Source organism: Zalophus californianus, chromosome 1 (assembly GCF_009762305.2).
Source record: "Zalophus californianus isolate mZalCal1 chromosome 1, mZalCal1.pri.v2, whole genome shotgun sequence".
Taxonomy (NCBI): Eukaryota; Metazoa; Chordata; class Mammalia; order Carnivora; family Otariidae; genus Zalophus; species Zalophus californianus.
The window spans coordinates 45,663,542-45,681,720 of NC_045595.1; the positions used below are offsets into that span (position 1 = coordinate 45,663,542).

The 18,179-nt window shown below is 41.2% G+C and overlaps 1 protein-coding gene across 2 annotated transcripts in view; it reads left to right on the forward strand.

The window, feature by feature from the left end:
• Window positions 1-1,718: 1,718 nt before the first annotated feature.
• LRRN1 (leucine rich repeat neuronal 1) overlaps window positions 1,719-18,179 on the forward strand; it is a 48,847-nt gene continuing 32,386 nt past the window's right edge. The window contains exon 1 of one of the 2 annotated variants that reach the window (XM_027587017.1): window positions 1,719-2,158. The gene's annotated coding sequence lies outside the window, so the exon portion shown is untranslated. Of the gene's footprint in view, window positions 2,159-2,702; window positions 3,141-18,179 lie in introns of those variants that run through there. The other variant, XM_027587018.1, reaches the window with a different exon arrangement.

An 18,179-nucleotide genomic window follows, 5' to 3' on the forward strand; every position in this document is an offset into this window, starting at 1 on the left:
TGGTGCCTGATTTGGTTTCTTGTCTCTTCCAAAACCCAGAGGCTGTTATCAGTCTTGCCTCCTAGAAAGATAATTCTCCACACCATTAATTGCTTCAACTGCCCCCCATGACATACCTCTGTAAAGCCCCACCATGCAGGGTACAGCATCAACTCCCCTCCATTCCCAGAAAGACAGGTTGGAAAACCTAAAGGAGACTCCCTAAGAAAACTGTGTTCTATCTTTCCCTGATCATCCAAGTTCTGTATTTTCACCAGAGGCATGCCTCCTTTCAGACAAACTCTAACTTGCATATAATCAGTATGAGAAAGGGAAAAGAGACAAAAATATGAATCTTGGGAAAGTTTCTAGACTCCACTTGCTTAGAAAGTGCTTAAATCTTATTCATTTATAGGCAGTACTCTCCTACCCTAGTTGCAATGGGCCTTTTCTCATAGCTGTTCTACTCTTCACTTACCTTCTACCTTAAATCCTAACATCTCCTTTCCCTAGAGCTGTGACCCACTGGTATCTCCATGATAGTTTCAAAACAACATAAAGGAGATGAACATTAGTAGCATCAGTATTTATCAGACATCTATGAAGGACATCAAGAAATGCTATAGAGACCAACATAGAAGTTATTGTTATTAAATTTACACTATGTCTTCAAGGAGTTCAAAAGATGATTCTGTAATAATGTATCCTTCCAAATTCTCCAAAAGTTCTAAGCTTGGACATCATGAGGAAATGTCACTACATTCTTGCCCGAAGCTGTTCAGTAATGAGGGGTTAATAATTGTCTAGCAGATTCCCCAGTGAAAAGTATCAAAGGCTTCTTTCTCTCCAGCCTGGTTCTAAGCTGGTCACTGGAAGGTGAGATTCAGGTTCATGTGCGGTTTCCAAAAACCCATTTCCACTTCTTGCTCTCAGACACCCCCCACTTTGAATAGACTGCATTCCCAATCTTCCCGTTGTCTGAACACACTTTCACACCTAACAAATCGGAAAGCTGTAATTACAAAGTTTCGGAATTGTTTTTGAAGCCTCCCTAAATCAGAAGTGGCTTCACCATTCATTTAAGTGTCCGCAAATACTACTTCCCATGACAAGGGCACGAGCCAGTTCCACAGCCACCTAAATATGCAAACACACAGCCCGAGTAATCACCATGAGTGCAGCATTGGTGGAATAGTGGTGAGCAGAGCTGCTTTCCAAGTAATCGCCATGCATTTTAAGAGGAAGGTCAGATTCATACTGAAACTTGGCTCTCTCTTGGGTTGATTTTTGCCTGATTCTCAGCCTCTGAGCCCAAGTTCTACGTTGTGCAGATTGGGCCCCATTGTACCTAGCTGGCCTCCTAACAAGGGCTTTTTTTTTTTTTTTAATGTCTTTTGCTAAGAAACGACACTATGCTTTGCCTCCCTAACCCAGCCGCAGCCTGCCGTCCCCCAGACAAAAAGCGGCGGCCCACTGCTCCCTACAGCGGTCGCGGAGGCGGCGCAGGACGGCAGGGCCACCCGAGACCCGTGGCGCTGCGCCTTTGTTGGGCGGGCTACAGATGGTGCCCCAGCACGGGTCTGAGCCGGGGGCTGGAGGCCGGGAGGGGGAGGCCAGGAAGGGGGTCGGGAGGGAGGGGAGGAGACCGCGAAGCAGCCAATCGGCGCGCAGCCCATCAGCTGACCGCTTTTGCTTACACCAGGTGCACGCCGGCTGCGGGGAGCACAAAGCGGGGCGCACCGAGGGCGCCGTCAGCGAGCCGGGGAGCTAGGCGAGGCCCGTGCGCCAGCGCCCGCAGCGCCCTCCGGTTGGGGAGAGGGGCTGGTGGCGTTAGCCCAGGCGGCGGAATCCGCACGGTGGCATCCCTAGTTGCCCCGGGTGCCTTCCTCAGGACCTGGCCGCTTTCTGCCTCGCCCTCTGCACCCCACTTCTCCAACCCTCCTTCCCAATCCTGCCTGCCTCTGCCCCGATCCCCGAGAGTCGGATTGAGCCCAGGCCCGCGCAGCAGCTGTTGCTCGTGTCGTTGCCTCTCCTCCCGTCTTGGTGCTCTGCTGGGAACCCCCCAAGGAGCCAGTGCGCGCTGCGGGCTGGCAGAGAGGCTCCGCTCAGCCAGTCGTCCTCCTCCTGCTGCCGCCGCGGGTCCGTGCGCACCCCACACCCCCGCCAGCCAGGCCTCGGGGTAAGTGCGCTCGCGTAGCCGGGCGGTGGCGGGAGGTTTGGGCGGCAACTAGGGGAAGTCGAGGCAAACTTGGCGGCGTGGCGGGCCTGAGAGGGTTTGGGGAACAGCGGGATAAGATTGCGGGCCTACGGGGGACGAGGGGGCGCGGCTCATGGAGCTGGGGAAAATGACCAAGTCGGGGAAACGGAATCTAGTAACCCTCTCCCTACCCTCTCACCACCCCGCTCCCAAAAATAACCCTCCACAGTGGTGGGGTACAGCGATAGTTCGGAATGAAGACCAGACAGAAATGGGCAAAAGGCAGTGACAGGAAGCAAGCCCGCTGAATTTCAGGGATCAAGGCGGGGGAGGGTGGTGCCCGGGGATCCAAAGGAAGGAGGGGCTGCTGGGATGTGAACGGGTCAGGCAGCCGGGGCCGGAGAAGAGCGGGTAGAGGGGTCTGGGGAGTTGGAAAGAGAACCAAGAGATGGGAAAGGAAGGTGGCAGGTAGTGGGAAGAGATAAGAGTAAGGATGTCTTGGCGGTGGCCTTGTTGATAAAGGGGCAAGGGACGCAATTCACAAAGCATCGAGTGTAATGAAGTCAGAGCATTCGTTAGAATCTGCTCAATTGTCGGGCAGTGTAAATGGGGAAAAGACCTCACCCTACACGTTTTGAGTCCAGGAGTAGCAGCCTCAGGAGGCTTGCCAGGGATGCCGAAATGTCAGGGAAGCCTCCGTCCGCTCCAGGAACCGAGCCGGTGCTGAGTTCCCCGCTCGGCCGGGGTCGGAGCAAGGAAAGTTTGCCAGCGAGTGTCGTTCGTGCTGCGTGTAGAGGGGTGTGGGCAGCCCCGTTTCCCGGGGCCCTGTCGCGACCACTTCCCGCGGCAGGAGTCCCCTGCCTTGGCAGGCTGGGGTGCTTTAGAAAGATCCAAGCACGGGAGCGGAGCCACGCACCCAGGATTGGTGGAAATCCCGTCCCGGGACCCTTGCGAAGGAGTCGAGGTAGATACGCGGAGTGGGAGACTCGGCGGTGGTACCTATTCTGGGAGAGGGGGATCTTGTCTGTTGGGTTCACCGCTGTAGCCCCAGGGACCAGTACAGTGCCTGGCAATGAATGAATGAATGAATGAATGAATGAATGAATGAATGAACGACGGGGTGTGAATAGTTTTGAGGCATTTGAACTACACAGGCAAAGGTCAAGAGTCCAAGAAAATGGATCCTTCCCTAAATCTTATGTCACGATTAGCATGTTCATTAACAGACCTACATAATAAAGGAAAAGCCAGATTAAGTGAGGGAACAGGTATTGCTGATTTGGGCTTTTGTTTGTAGGATTTTCTGAAAAACAGTATGTTGTTTTGTTTTGCAGTATGCTTTGCTGCCAGGGTCTAAATAATATAATATATGCTCATTACTTTCTTTTTAAGAGCTAGGACTAGAGATGTTGAAAGTTCAGGAAGACACTTTGATCAGTATAAGTCTAGAGTAAAAGTGGTGTTGTTGGCTCCTTGGCCATGTGTGTCCCAAAGTCTCTGATTTGCATGCAAATGTGAGCGAATCCTGGCAGATGTCTGGCCTCATCCATTCACATGAAGGAATTTGAAAAGACAAGGAGTCTTTAGTTAACAATAGACCTTAAGAAAATGGAATAATGGCGCAGTGTGAGTTTTTCTGTTTAGGAATTCCATGGCTTGCTGACACCTTTATTCAAGAGCCAAATTCTCTGAGTGCTATTGTGTTGAAAGCTCAAAGTACTACTTGCTCTTTACCTGGCTGAGTATTTTTGTGCAACATTCAGGCTGGATGTTCTGAGCTGGATAGTGAGAAAAATGTTTATATGAAGCAGGCAGTAACTTTAATCCATTTCTAGTGGTTTGAGGTGATTACTGAATTGACCTTTTAACTTTTAGAGTTTCTTTTCTTTGTCTTTTAGTAATTTTACCCCCTGCTCACCTTTTCTCTCCATCCTCAGAGATAGACAAATGGGAAAAATAGTTGTAGTTGACTGACGTGAAGAATGTTTACTGTTCGATCAAAATTATTTTAGCTGTTAAGGCAAACTTGTAGAACTGAAGGTGATGAAACCATCATGTTCCTAGTCACCCGAGGGGTTTTCGGGTCACAGGACCAAACGATGAATGGGAGGCAGTCATGCATTGGACCCCAAACTAGGGTCTAACATTAGCTAATAGACCACTGTGCAGCTCACCTCCTGGAAGTAGTGTGACCACCAAACAAAAGGCCGATGGTGTGGGCTGCACGTGAGCCCTGGGATTATACCTACTGACAAGCCAGCCCCTTTGGCCTCTTTTGTCAGTCTGAAACACTGTTGAAGGGAAAAAGAACCTATTCACTAAACAGTGCTTGCCCCTGTATTCTATATATTCACTGAAAGGGACGGTAAAATACCACTCCCCCCACCGAAAAGACAGCATTGTTTTGAGGGCTTGGTGTTTGCAGGGGAGGGTGCACAACAGATGTTAGTCTGCTATTTTATGTGTTTCCTTTAAGTTACTTTTGCTGGTTCAGTGACTTTTACACATAAGGCAGTATTTTCCCAGGAGGGGAGACATGAATTGAGTCAAATTTCAGTAAGAAAATGTTATAGCCAAGATTACATTTGTGTCTTAAAGCTATCAAGAAGTCAGAAAGTAACAAATCATTATAATAATAGTGACTGAAGCCTGAGATTCTGTCCTCATTATGGACTTGAGGATTAACTAGAAAATAGTTGACTTTTCTAAACTAGGCTGTAAATGATTTTACTGTTAAGTATCTAGGTATTGTTGAAACAAACCAGATAACTTTAAAATGACCACAGCCTCACATTTGTGAGAACTTTGGTTATTATCCTGCCTATGTGAAATCTTTATTCTGCAATTCTAATAAAAGGGAAAATTAGAGCTCATTCCTTGGTAAATAAAAGTAATAAAGTACTTATTGGTTTAAAAAATCACTGGGCTAAATAAAATCTTGGACCAGATCTAACTGCAGACTCTGGCCCTGAACGATAATACGCATAGCTCTGGATAGTATCTGGAATTCAAAAGAAGCAAGGGAAAACTCAACCATTGATTTCTCTCTGGTTAGGCCCTGCTAAGGCTAGTTTCTTGACCTGAATTGCTGGAGCAATTACCACATATCCTAAAGCAGTGACACTCATGGGAACAAACTGGTAGGTATTAAAGAAAATATGCCTCTATAGAGTTATATTGCTACTTTCCAAGCCAGTTGGGTATGACTATAAATAAACAGAATGGTGGGCTTTTTATGCCACCATAAATAAGCCATACACCATAAAAAAAATATAGTAAATTATAGGATCTGCCTGTCACTTTTTACTAGGCTTTCATAATGCTTTCTTAAAATTTATTTTCAGCTACAAAATAATAGTTCTTTGAATGATTCACTTGAACACTAATGTAAGGTTGCTTAAATATTATATTTAATTTTTCAAAATTATTATGTTGAATACCTATTTGGGGTTAAGCCAGTCAGGAGATAAAGCAAATTCCATTTTAGAATCATATTTTGGCTTCTGGGAACAATGGAAGTTTCTTTGACTCATGAATAGAGCTTTGATTAATATTTTATTCAGGGTGAGAATATAATTATATAGATGAAGTCAGGAAAACATGTATCCTCTCTTGTTTTTGGCTTAAAGTATAGAATGGAGACAAAAGTTAAACCCTATCTGTAAAATTCAATAGTTACTGTCCAAGGGAACCATTCGCACTACAAATCTTAACTGAAGTTTGTTTTCTAAATTTTTTGTTTTAACATATTACCATCTGCCTACTTTATATAGATATATTACAGGATATGGCCTCCAAGGATTAAAACATAGACAAATGCATAATAAATAGTTGACATTGCATTTACAATACATGATGAAATAATATAGTACATATTTCCAGACCTATGGCACCTATAGAACTGTTATGCATATTATTCAATAATTAAAATATATGCTATTTTATGTTACACTTTTTTAAAGAGAAACATTTGGGTTACATATTATTTTTTTTTTACTTTTTGGGTATTTTCAAAAGGTCTAGCAAAGGTAGGATATTATTAGCAATTTTATTCATTATTTGGTTGGTAAGGAAGCTACTATCCACTCCTAGCTGAGTTATCTTAGATGTTTCATAACCCTGCCAGCCCTCAGTTTTCTCATTTGTAACCTGATAGTATTGAGTGAATAGAGCTGGAAGGACTAACTTACTCAGTGAAACTGCTATAGGGGTTTGTGGAAGCCATGCTTCCAATACCATAACTAACAAACATTTAACTTGGATGGAACTATTATACTTACTGAAAATCATCCCTGACATGCAAAGAAACGAAGCTTAAATTTTCATGATGCACAACGAAGTTCCGTCAACTCGGACTTGAGAGTCCTCTCCAGAGATGCTGCTGCATCTACTTACAACACGGTTTTGAAAGCTATGGAATGAAACTGCTTTTACAGTGACTTATTGCCTTCCATTTAGGCTCCTTATGGCAAAAGGGTTGGGATGTTATTTGAAAGCTCTGATTAATATAAATGAGTTGTAATTTTCTGACCCAGGCCATCCTACCTCACATCTATTATACCACCGGCAGACATGTGGACTCCACAGCTGTCCCCTCATCTGTGTATGAAACAGACACACTGGTGGCATGTTTCAGTTCCCATAGCTACAGTAACAATGTACATGTGACATGACATCCTTCTACTTGAACGTTTTTGTATTTTGTAGAACAAGGAGTGAAGGACAACTATGTAAAGTTTGGGGGATACGTAAATTAACGTGCCATTGTTTTCTGGAGCCAACATTTCAATCATGAGAGGAGAGCTGTCCCTCAGTGGTGTCCAGGAGAGGGCAATTGCAAGACTTGGGCTCACAAAAGATTTCCAAGGGAGGTATTTCCAAAAATGCCTAACCTCTATAGGAGAATGTCCATTAAATATTCATTTCAAAATATTTGCTCTTCCTATTTATGCCTGCCCTTTGTAAGATAATGTATTAACATAGTCATTTTCAATTCATACGGGAAGAAAAGACAGCACCAGTATTAGCATCCATCTCACTAAGACCTAGGAGACAAAAAATCAGTTTGCACTATTAAGCAGTAAGCACAAAGAGAGAGTCTTCATTTAGGAACACTAAAAAGCTTTGCAAAGAAAGAAAGGTTGCTTAATTGGTTTCATGCCTATAATTTTCCCCTCTAGAAAAAATGTTAGCATGGCAATAAAGAATATCATTAACCTGCATTGTTATTTCACAATAGTAATAAGTCTTAATTTGCATCCATAATAATCACTGTAATCAAGTACTGTACAGGGAGTCAGGAAGGCACAGGCTCATTTCCCAGCTCTGACACTAATGACTGAATGTGTGACCTTCTAGATGTCCTGCAACCCTCCTGGTGCTTCATGTCCCTAACTGAGTTGTTTTAAAGGATGCAGGAATGCTAGATGTTTCTAGCATTACCACTGCAAAGAATTTTATTTCTGCCCTAAATGCCACAATTGGATGGAGAGCTAAAGGTCTGGGGAACATAGCCATGATGCTCTTTTCTGCAAGGTATTTTTTCTGGTTCCTAATCCCACAGCTAAGAAAATTTTTTGTTCTTTTAAAAATTTTCTCCCCCTAATGTGACAGTTCCCTATGACCTCACCTGGGCCTTCTTGAGGGAAATAATTTTACCTGGGATACAGGAAGCTGTTTATGATCTTGGAACACTTGTTCACCCAATGAATATATACTGAGCTACAGCTGTGTGCCAGGCATTACAGGAGGTACTAAAACCAAAAGAAATTAGCTTGATTTTTCTGCATCTTGTACATTAAATCCATCAGAAGCATTTTCTTTCCATCAGTCATGTATTCTACAAATATTTATGGAGTGAAAAAGGTACTCTGCTGGATCAAGCACAGGGGTTTTCAACTGGGGGTGATTTTGCTCCCACCCCGGAGAAACTTGGCAATATTTGGAGACATTTCTAGCAGTTGTCACAACTGAAGGTGGAGGATGCTACTGGCATCTAGTGGGTAGAAGCCAGGGATGCTGATAAACATCCTACAATGCATATGATAGTTCCCCCACAACAAAGAATTATTTGGTCCAGTGTTAATAGTATCAAGGTTTTGAGAAACCCTGCTCTAAAAGACATTGGCTCTGCCCTCATGGAGTTAAAGTCCATTAGGGGTAACAGAAAGGGGAGTATATTGTGTGTATTCTGATGGCAAAAGTGTGAGCTACAGAAGTATAGAAACAGGACCTTAATTCAGATTTTGGCCATCAGCAAAGGCTTTTAAAAACCTTATGGTTAATTCACAGAATAGGCTTTCACCTGGAACACAAGTGTTTGGCAGGAGACAATTTTAAATCTAGTCTCATTGAACACAAATGAGTGGGATGGTTGCTTACAAGAGGGTAGACCCCTCTAAACTGGTTAGAATTCAGTGTCTTGAGCAAGCAGGAAAGGAAGCTAGAAACAGAATGAAAGTCAGTTGTAAGAAACCTATAACAGCACATGCTGCATTAAGAGAAGATGGGCTTCATTGACAAAGAAAGTGAATAGTGCCTCATATTTTAGAACTTCACATTTTGCAGGGTTCTTAAATATATATTTCCTTTGACCTGTAACATTCTGAGACACCAAGTATCATTCTTTCTCTTTTTTCAATAACTAAGGAACCCAGAGCCATGGACAGGTTCAGTGTAACCTTGGACAAGTCACTTAATAAATTTCTAAGGTTGCGCTGTAAAAGAAGAAGGGTTGCAACTCTCACTTTTCTAGCGTAAGTTGAATTTACATAAGGTCATACATCTAGCATAAGACTGGATCTGGGATAAGACCCGAGGCTCCCTGCTTGCATGAAGCCTGATTCCTGGACTGTGGTGACAGAACAGGTAATATGACAGTGACTCAGCACTCTAGCATTTGGGCTACCAAGGAGAGCAAGGATCTGGGATGTATCAATTAAAATGTATCATGCAGGGAAATTTAAGCTGGGTTTCCCAGACACCTAAGGACTAACCAGACTTTCTCTCTAATATCTTACCTTAAGTTGACCTTAGAAGCTTAAAAAAAAAAAATACTTGTGACAAGCTGGGAAGAAAGGTTCATAGGAGAGTGATGGCTAGGATAAGAAAATGAGATATCCCAGAACATTGGAAGAACTGAGGGTGTTCTGCCTACAAAAGAAAAGCAATAGTGGCATGGTTTTCTGGTTGTGTTTGGCAGGGGTATTTTAACTTTGTGTGTATGTACACACACACATGTACACACACATACACAAACAGGGGAGACGGATTCCATACTGACAAGTTTATGTTTTTGTTTTCAAAAATAAGACTTGTTCATCAAAATGAGTTTTGTAAAGAGCCTTCTCTCAAGGTCTTAAAGATCTAATTTTGCACTTCTCTGTGACGGCGTAACATTTGCTTGTGAGAAGCAAGACTGAGAAGCTGCATGACCTCTCAAGGTTCTTTTCATCTTTACAATATTCTCTGATTTCCAAGATCATGATATGTAGGACTTCAGCCCATGTCCTGAGAGTTTCCAGAACACTGATGGAATCCATAGTAACTCATCCAGCCATGACAGAACCACTGAAGACACTGGAGTGGCAATTAACTGCATTTCTCTGCTTGTTCTTCCAGCTCATTATGGTTCTATGCAGTGAGGACTACATGTAAGGTTTAAAACCCCCAAAAGACTAGTTAGTTCTACCATGTCCTTTGGGGGAAACCCGTCTCTGGAATCCCAGCCAACATCCTCACATACTTGCAACCTCATCATTTCTCACCTGGGAGACCAGGTTTAAAAAAAACAAAACAAAACAAAACTTGAGTGTCTTCAAAGTCATCTGAAAGAAAAACACAAAATATGTGGGCAAATGCTGGTGAGATATTTTTCTCTTCATGCATGAAGGATAGCACTGTCAAAACAGAACCCTAGAAAAGAAGCTTACAAATGGCTTTACCCTCAGGAGTGACAGTGGAGTGAGAGATTCATTCCATAGAAAAGAGATGCCTTAGTAATTAGGAGGAAAATATTACATAGGGCTCCTGAATTATATCCCCAGAGCCCTGCTATATTACCTAATATAGAGTGCAGTAGCAGTAGGAGAAAGGTAATGATATCTAACATTGTTTGCCTTTCCACCATGCCAGGAGCCATCCCATGCATCTTATATGCATTAATTCATTTAATCCTTGCAAAAACTCTGTAATATGGATACCCACTTTACAGTGCAGGAAACTAAGGCACAAAACAAGGAACTTGTGCAAGGTCATACAACTAGTGTGTACTCAATAAATGTTTGTCAAATGAATGAATGAATATACATCTGTTTTAGAGGAGAGAGTCTTTTATTTGAGTTCTCAGTTTATAGCAGTCCTGCTTTCTAGGCAGGGCACTTGCAAGAATTGGCTCTGTGACTGGATGACAGATAGTTTCAGAGCTCGGAAGTGGCAGAGCAAGGATGTGCACTTGGGTCTATGTGACTCTGAACTTGCACTGTTAAAGCACTGGGCTATGTTTCTTCATCTTTAATTGCAGCTATAAAACAAAAGAATTGGACTAGACTAGCTCTCGTAGCCCTTCTGGCCCTAAAAATTCTGTAATTCCATTATTAAAGTGAGGTTTATATAAAATAAAACGATGCATTTTATTTAAATTTTGAAATCTACCTTGGTATTTTTATTTAACCAATCATCATTGAATTAGTCTTTAAATTTATATTGGCATTATTAACAGCATATTTTTTAAAAGATTTATTTATTTATTTGAGAGGGAGAGAACGGGGGGAGGGGCAGAGGGAGAGAGTTGCAAGCAGACTCCCTGCTGAGCACAGAGCCCAATGCAGGGGCTCAATACCACTACTCCAAGACCATGACCTGAGCCAATATCAAGAGTCGGATGTTCAACCAACTGAACCACCCAGGCGCCTCATTAACAATATATTTTTAAATCATATTTAAGATTAAAAAATTTCTAATGAATAGAAATGCATAAAGATTGCATTCTTCTAACCATTACCATCACATTGCATACTGTTATATCATTGTCTTAAATTTAGAAGGTTCCTAAAAACTGAAAAGCACCTTTCTATTACACAGAAAAAAGAAGTAAAATTATTAGAGAAAAGTTAGTATCTTTGATATTTGCAGAATTTAGATTGCTGACCCTTAATGAAAAGTGTTGAGTGATACAAGAGCTTAAAACTGCTAGCAATATTAAAAACTACTTGAGTTTGCTTCTAGAGATTGTTTTGCTTTAAGGGACCTTTCTGATATGCAAGTGAACATCAGAACAATGTGAGTCACTACGATAGTGTTACAGGATGTATATAGCCCAAGGCAGGGCAAAAAGAGTGGATAACTAGACAGGACTCAGAATTGGGAGGAATTAGTTCCAAAACTGCATCTTTGCTGTGTGGTCTGGAGTGATTTCACTGAACCTCAGTATCCTCATCTGTAAAATAGAGTTAATAATAGAACCTGCCTAATATAGTTAATAATAGAACACATCACTGGATGTGTTCAATGAGATCATGCATTTACAGCTCTTTGCACAGTTCCTGGACCAAGGTAAGTACTTTGTAAATAGGAACAATTAGTAGAAGTGGTATTACATTGAAATCTGACCTTTCTGAATGTATGGTGTCTGCGTTCCAAGGATGCTTACTCAGAGGAAAGTGTAGGGATTTTAAGAGACAACAAGATTCAGACTAGATGTCTGTGAAGTCAGTAATTCACATGGTTGTCACCTTTGTGGTGGACCCCAGGAGAGATTTCAATTTGCCCATTCAAGAAATCTTAAGTCAGCTGATGTGCTTTAAAAGAAAAGGCAGACAGATGAATACATTACAGCCTTTTTTTTTGTTTCTATATTATGTTCTGTATCCACTCTCCCTTTTCTCACTCTGGAACTATTTGCCCCTAAGTTGTAATTCATAAAATCACATTTTCTAACCAGAGAGAACAGATTTGGTTCAGAGCTACCATTCCTCAAAGAGGAACTGAATTCAAGACATTGTCAAAACTAGCAGACCCAAAAGCTTCAACGCTGATGGATCCAGTAATAAAGTTGTTGGGGCCTGTAAAACTCTTAGAACAATGGTTAGCGTCTTGTAAGTGCTCAACAAATCATGCTGCTACCATTGTTATTACTGATTCTTGGTATTATCATCTTCATAACATCATTGTTTTGCTGGACCAAACTACGAGCCTCCTGGTTGGGACCAGATTAGAACCCAGTGCAGTGTAACCCAAAGTCCTTTTGGCAGCAGGGTCAATTACAAAGCAAGAGAAGGTCACCAGGCGAGCTAAATCAGGTAACCCTTAAGGAGACTTAGCCTCTACCCTGTTACAGCTAGCAGATTTTCATATACACATGAAGGAGAGCATTGAGAATATGTATTAACTGCCTCATTATTCTTTGAATTCTTTTGGAGCTGGAAATAACAGTTATTTACAAAGAACTTCATTTTCATTGTCATGTTTAATCTTCCTAGTCAAAGTTCCCCAACTGACAGGTGAGTGCATTTACAGGTAATTGGAGATACCTACACTCTTAGCTCTTGGGGACAGCTAGTACAACCACCAAGCTAGTCATCTCTGGCAACTCTTGTAGGCCAATAAATAGCATTTTCTAAGTGTGCTGAGAGAAGTACACAGCAACTCTGGGAGGTATTATCCCCACTTTAAAGATGGAAAAAAACCTGAGATAAGGAATTGGCCCAATATTTTAGAGATAATAAGTATATAGGACCAGGTACTTGCTCTGGTTTTCCTCCAGGCTGAGTTAGTCACAATGTCCTTGATTTTCCCACATTTGCTTGTACTCACTTCAAGTATAGGATGTGTTATCTTAATTTTGGATTATGTATTTTCATCTCCTTAATAATACCACCAACAACAGCTCCGTGAGGGAAGACTATGACTTACTTAGACTTGGATCCTTGGCACCTAGAGAACACTTGGCACATGGAATAGGCACTTAGCAAATAGTCAGTGAATGAAAGAGGAAAGGGATTTTCATATCCTATTTCATTTTGTCATACTGCTTTTACTAAATTTTTTTACAAAATTATTTCCTATATAGTTTGGTAGAAATGAGTAGATTATAAACGTGTATTATATCAGAGATGTACTGCATTACTATTTTAGAGAGGTTATTACAGAAAGCTGAACTCATTTGGGGATGCTTTGATGATATTAATGCCAAGGAAGTGTTATTAATCAAAAAGTATTCATTAAATGCATGTAGAATATCAAGTGCTATTACAAGGGTGATGTGGGGGATGAAAAAAATGTACGTGGTGTTACTTCCATCCCAAATGTGTTTTGAGACTCACTGGGGAGAGAGAATGAGCAGAAACAAGACAGAAAATAATTAAGTGATCATCTATGGAAATTCCACAACAAAAAAGAAAGAAAACAGAGCTCAGATGAGATGGGTCTGGGTATGAATTTCAACTCTATTACATGCTAGCTGTGTGATCTTGGCCAAAAGACTCAATTTTTTTGACCCCCAAGCTCTCTTATCTATAGAATGGGGAATAATATGAACCCACAGGGTTGCTATGAGAATATGTGGGAAAGCACTTGAGACAGTGCTTAGAACATGACAGTTAATTCATTTCAGTTATTTCGCAGATATCAACACCACGACCTCAGTGCAGATCTTTTTCTGTGAGTTGGTGATACAGTGGCAAGCAAAACAGATGAAATGTGGTCCATTCCCATGGGGGGATTGCCATCTGATGGGGGTAACAGCATTAATCCAATTACCACACAAGTAAATGTGGAAGTATGACTGTGTTAAGTCCAGTGAAAGAGAAGTACATAAGGCCAGAAGAGAATATTACATGGAGGATTCTTTTTTTTTAATTTTTTATTGTTATGTTAATCATCATACATTACATCATTAGCTTTTGATGTAGTATTCCATGATTCATTGTTTGTGCATAACACCCAGTGCTCCATGCAGAATGTGCCCTCTTTAATACCCATCACCAGGCTAACCCATCCCCCACCCACTCCCCTCTAGAACCCTCAGTTTGTTTTTCAGAGTCCATCGTCTCTCATGGTTCGTCTCCCCCTCCAACTTACTCCCCTCCATTCTTCCCCTCCTGCTATCTTCTTCTTCTTTTTTTTTCTTAACATGTATTGCATTATTTGTTTCAGAGGTACACATCTGTGATTCAACAGTCTTGCACAATTCAGAGCGCTCACCACAGCACATACCCTCCACAATGTCTATCAACCAGCCACCCCCTCCCTCCCATCCCCACCATTCCAACAACCCTCAGTTTGTTTCCTGAGATTAAGAATTCCTCATATCAGTGAAGTCATATGATACATGTCTTTCTCTGATTAACTTATTTCACTCAGCATAACACCTTACAGTTCCATCCACGTCCTTGCAAGTGGCAAGATCTCATTCCTTTTGATGGCTGCATACTATTCCATTGTGTATATATATCACATCTTCTTTATCCATTCATCTGTCGATGGACATCTTGACTCTTTCCACAGTTTGGCAATTGTGGACATTGCTGCTATAAACATTGAGTCGCACGTACCCCTTCGGATCCTTACATTTGTATCTTTGTGGTAAATACACAGTAGTGCAATTGCTGGATCATATTGTGGCTCTATTTTCAACTGTTTGAGGAACCTCCGTACTGTTTTCCAGAGGGGTTGCACCAGCTGGCATTCCCACCAACAGTGTAGGAGGGTTCCCCTTTCTCCACATCCTGGCCAACATCTGTCGTTTCCTGACTTGTTAATTTTAGCCATTCTGACTGGTGTGAGATGGTATCTCATTGAGGTTTTGATTTGGATTTCCGTGATGCCGAGAGATGTTGAGCACTTTTTCATGTGTCTGTTGGCAATTTAGATGTCTTCTTTGGAAAAATGTCTGTTCATGTCTTCTGCCCATTTCTTCATTGGATTATTTCTTCTTTGGGTGTTGAGTTTGATAAGTTCTTTAGAGATTTTGTATACTAGCCCTTTATCTGATCTGTCATTTGCAAATATTTTCTCCCATTCTGTCGGTTGTCTTTTGGTTTTGTGGACTGTTTCTTTTGCTGTGCAAAAGCTTTTTATCTTGATGAAATCCCAATAGTTCATTTTTGCCCTTGCTTCCCTTGCCTTTGGCGATGTTTCTAGGAAGAAGTTGCTGTGGCTGAGGTTGATGAGGTTGCTGCCTGTGTTGTCCTTTAGGATTTTGATGGACTCCTGTCTCACGTTTAGGTCTTTCAACAATTTGGAGTCTATTTTTGTGTGTGGTGTAAGGAAATGGTCCAGTTTCATTCTTCTGCCTGTGGCTGTCCAATTTTCCCAACACCATTTGTTGAAGAGACTGTCTTTTTGCCATTGGACTTTCTTTCCTGCTTTGTCAAAGATGAGTTGACCATAGAGTTGAGGGTCCATTTCTGGGCTCTTGATTCTGTTCCATTGATCTATGTGTCTGTTTTTCTGCCAGTACCATACTGTCTTGATGATGACAGCTTTGTAATAGAGCTGGAAGTCCGGAATTGTGATGCCACCGGCTTTGCTTTTCTTTTTCAATATTCCTCTGGCTATTCGTGGTCTCTTCTGGTTCCAAACAAATTTTAGGATTATTTGTTCCATTTCTTTGAAAAAAGTGGATGGTATTTTGATGGGGATTGCATTGAATGTGCAGATTGCTCTAGGAAGCATTGACATCTTCACAATGTATGTTCTTCCAATCCATGAGCATGGAACGTTTTTCCATTTCTTGGTGTCTTCTTCAATTTCTTTCATGAGTATTTTATAGTTTTCTGAGTACAGATCATTTGCCTCTTTGGTTAAACTTTTTCCTAGATATCTTACGGTTTTGGGTGCAATTGTAAATGAGATCGACTCCATAATTTCTCTCTCTTCTGTCTTGTTGTTGGTGTATAGGAATGCCACTGATTTCTGTGCATTGATTTTATATCCTGCTACTTTACTGAATTCCTGTATGAGTTCTAGCAGTTTTGGGGTGGAGTCTTTTGGGTTTTCCACATACAGCATCATATCATCTGCAAAGAGTGAGAGTTTGACTTCCTCTTTGCCAATTTGGATGCCTTTGATTTCTTTTTGTTGTCTGATTGCTGTGGCTAGGACTTCTAATACTATGTTGAATAGCAGTAGTGATAGTGGACATCCCTGCCGCGTTGCTGACCTTAGGGGAAAAGCTCTCAGCTATTCCCCATTGAGAATGATATTGGCTGTAGGTTTTTCATAGATGGCTTTTATGATATTGAGGTAGGTACCCTCTATCCCTATACTCTGAACAGAGTTTTGATCAAGAAAGGATGCTGTACTTTGTCAAATGCTTTTTCTGCATCTATTGACAGGATCATATGATTCTTGTTCTTTCCTTTGTTAATGTATTGTATCATGTTGATTGATTTGCAGATGTAGAACCAACCTTGCAGCCCAGGAACAGATCCCACTTGGTCATGGTGAATAATCCTTTATGTACTGTTGGATCCTATTGGCTAGTATTTTGGTGAGAATTTTTGCATCCATGTTCATTAAGGATATTGGTCTGTAATTCTCCTTTTTGATGGGGTCTTTGTCTGGTTTTGGGATCAAGGTAATGGTGGCCTCATAAAATGAGCTTGGAAGTTTTCCTTCCATTTCTATTTTTTGGAACAGTTTCAGGAGAATAGGTATTTATTCTTCTTTAAATGTTTGGTAGAATTCCCCTGGGAAGCCTTCTGGCCCTGGGCTTTTGTTTGTTGGGAGATTTTTGATGACTGCTTCAATTTTCTTAGTGGTTATAGGTCTGTTCAGGTTTTCTATTTCTTCCTGGTTCAATTTTGGTAGTTGATACATTTCTAGGAATGCATCCATTTCTTCCAGGTTATCTAATTTGCTGGCATAGAGCTGCTCATAATATGTTCTTATAATTGTTTGTATTTCTTTGGTGTTGGTTGTGATCTCTCCCCTTTCATTCATAATTTTGTTGATTTGGGTCATTTCTCTTTTCTTTTTGATAGGTCTGGCCAGGGGTTTATCAATCTTGTTAATTCTTTCAAAGAATCAGCTCCTAGTTTTGTTGATCTGTTCTACTGTTCTTTTGGTTTCTAGTTCATTGATTTCTGCTCTGATCTTTATGATTTCTCTTCTGCTGGGTTTGGGCTTTATTTGCTGTTTTTTCTCTAGCTCCTTTAGGTGTAGGATTAGGTTGTGTATTTGAGACCTTTCCTGTTTCTTGAGAAAGGCTTGTATTGCTATATACTTTCCTCTTAGGACTGCCTTTGCTGCATCCCAAAGATTTTGAACAGTTGTGTTTTCATTTTCATTGGTTTCCATGAATTTTTTTAATTCTTCTTTAATTTCCTGGTTGACCCATTCATTCTTCAGTAGGATGCTCTTTAGCCTCCATGTATTTGAGTTCTTTCCAATGTTCCTGTTGTGACTGAGTTCTAGTTTCAAAGCACTGTGGTCTGAAAATATGCAGGGAATGATCCCAATCTTTTGGTACTGGTTGAGACCTGATTTGTGACCTAGGATGTGATCAATTCTGGAGAATGTTTCATGGGCACTAGAGAAGAATGTGTATTCCATTGCTTTGGATGGAATGTTCTGAAGATGTCTGTGAAGTCCATTTGTTCCAGTGTGTCATTTAAAGTCTTTATTTCCTTGTTGATCTTTTGCTTTGATGATCTGTCCATTTCAGTCAGGGGGGGTGTTAAAGTCCCCCACTATTATTGTATTGTTGTAAATGTGTTTCTTTGCTTTTGTTATTAATTTCCTTATAAAATTGGTTGCTCCCATGTTAGGGGCATAGATATTTACAATTGTTAGATCTTCTTGTTGGATAGACCCTTTAAGTAGGATATAGTGTCCTTCCTCATCTCTTATTACAGTCTTTGGTTTAAAATCTAATTTGTCTGATATAAGGATTGCCACCCCAGCTTTCTTTTGGTGTCCATTAGCATGGTAAATGGTTTTCCACCCCCTCACTTTCAATCTGGGGGCGTCTTTGGTTCTAAAATGAGTCTCTTGCAGACAG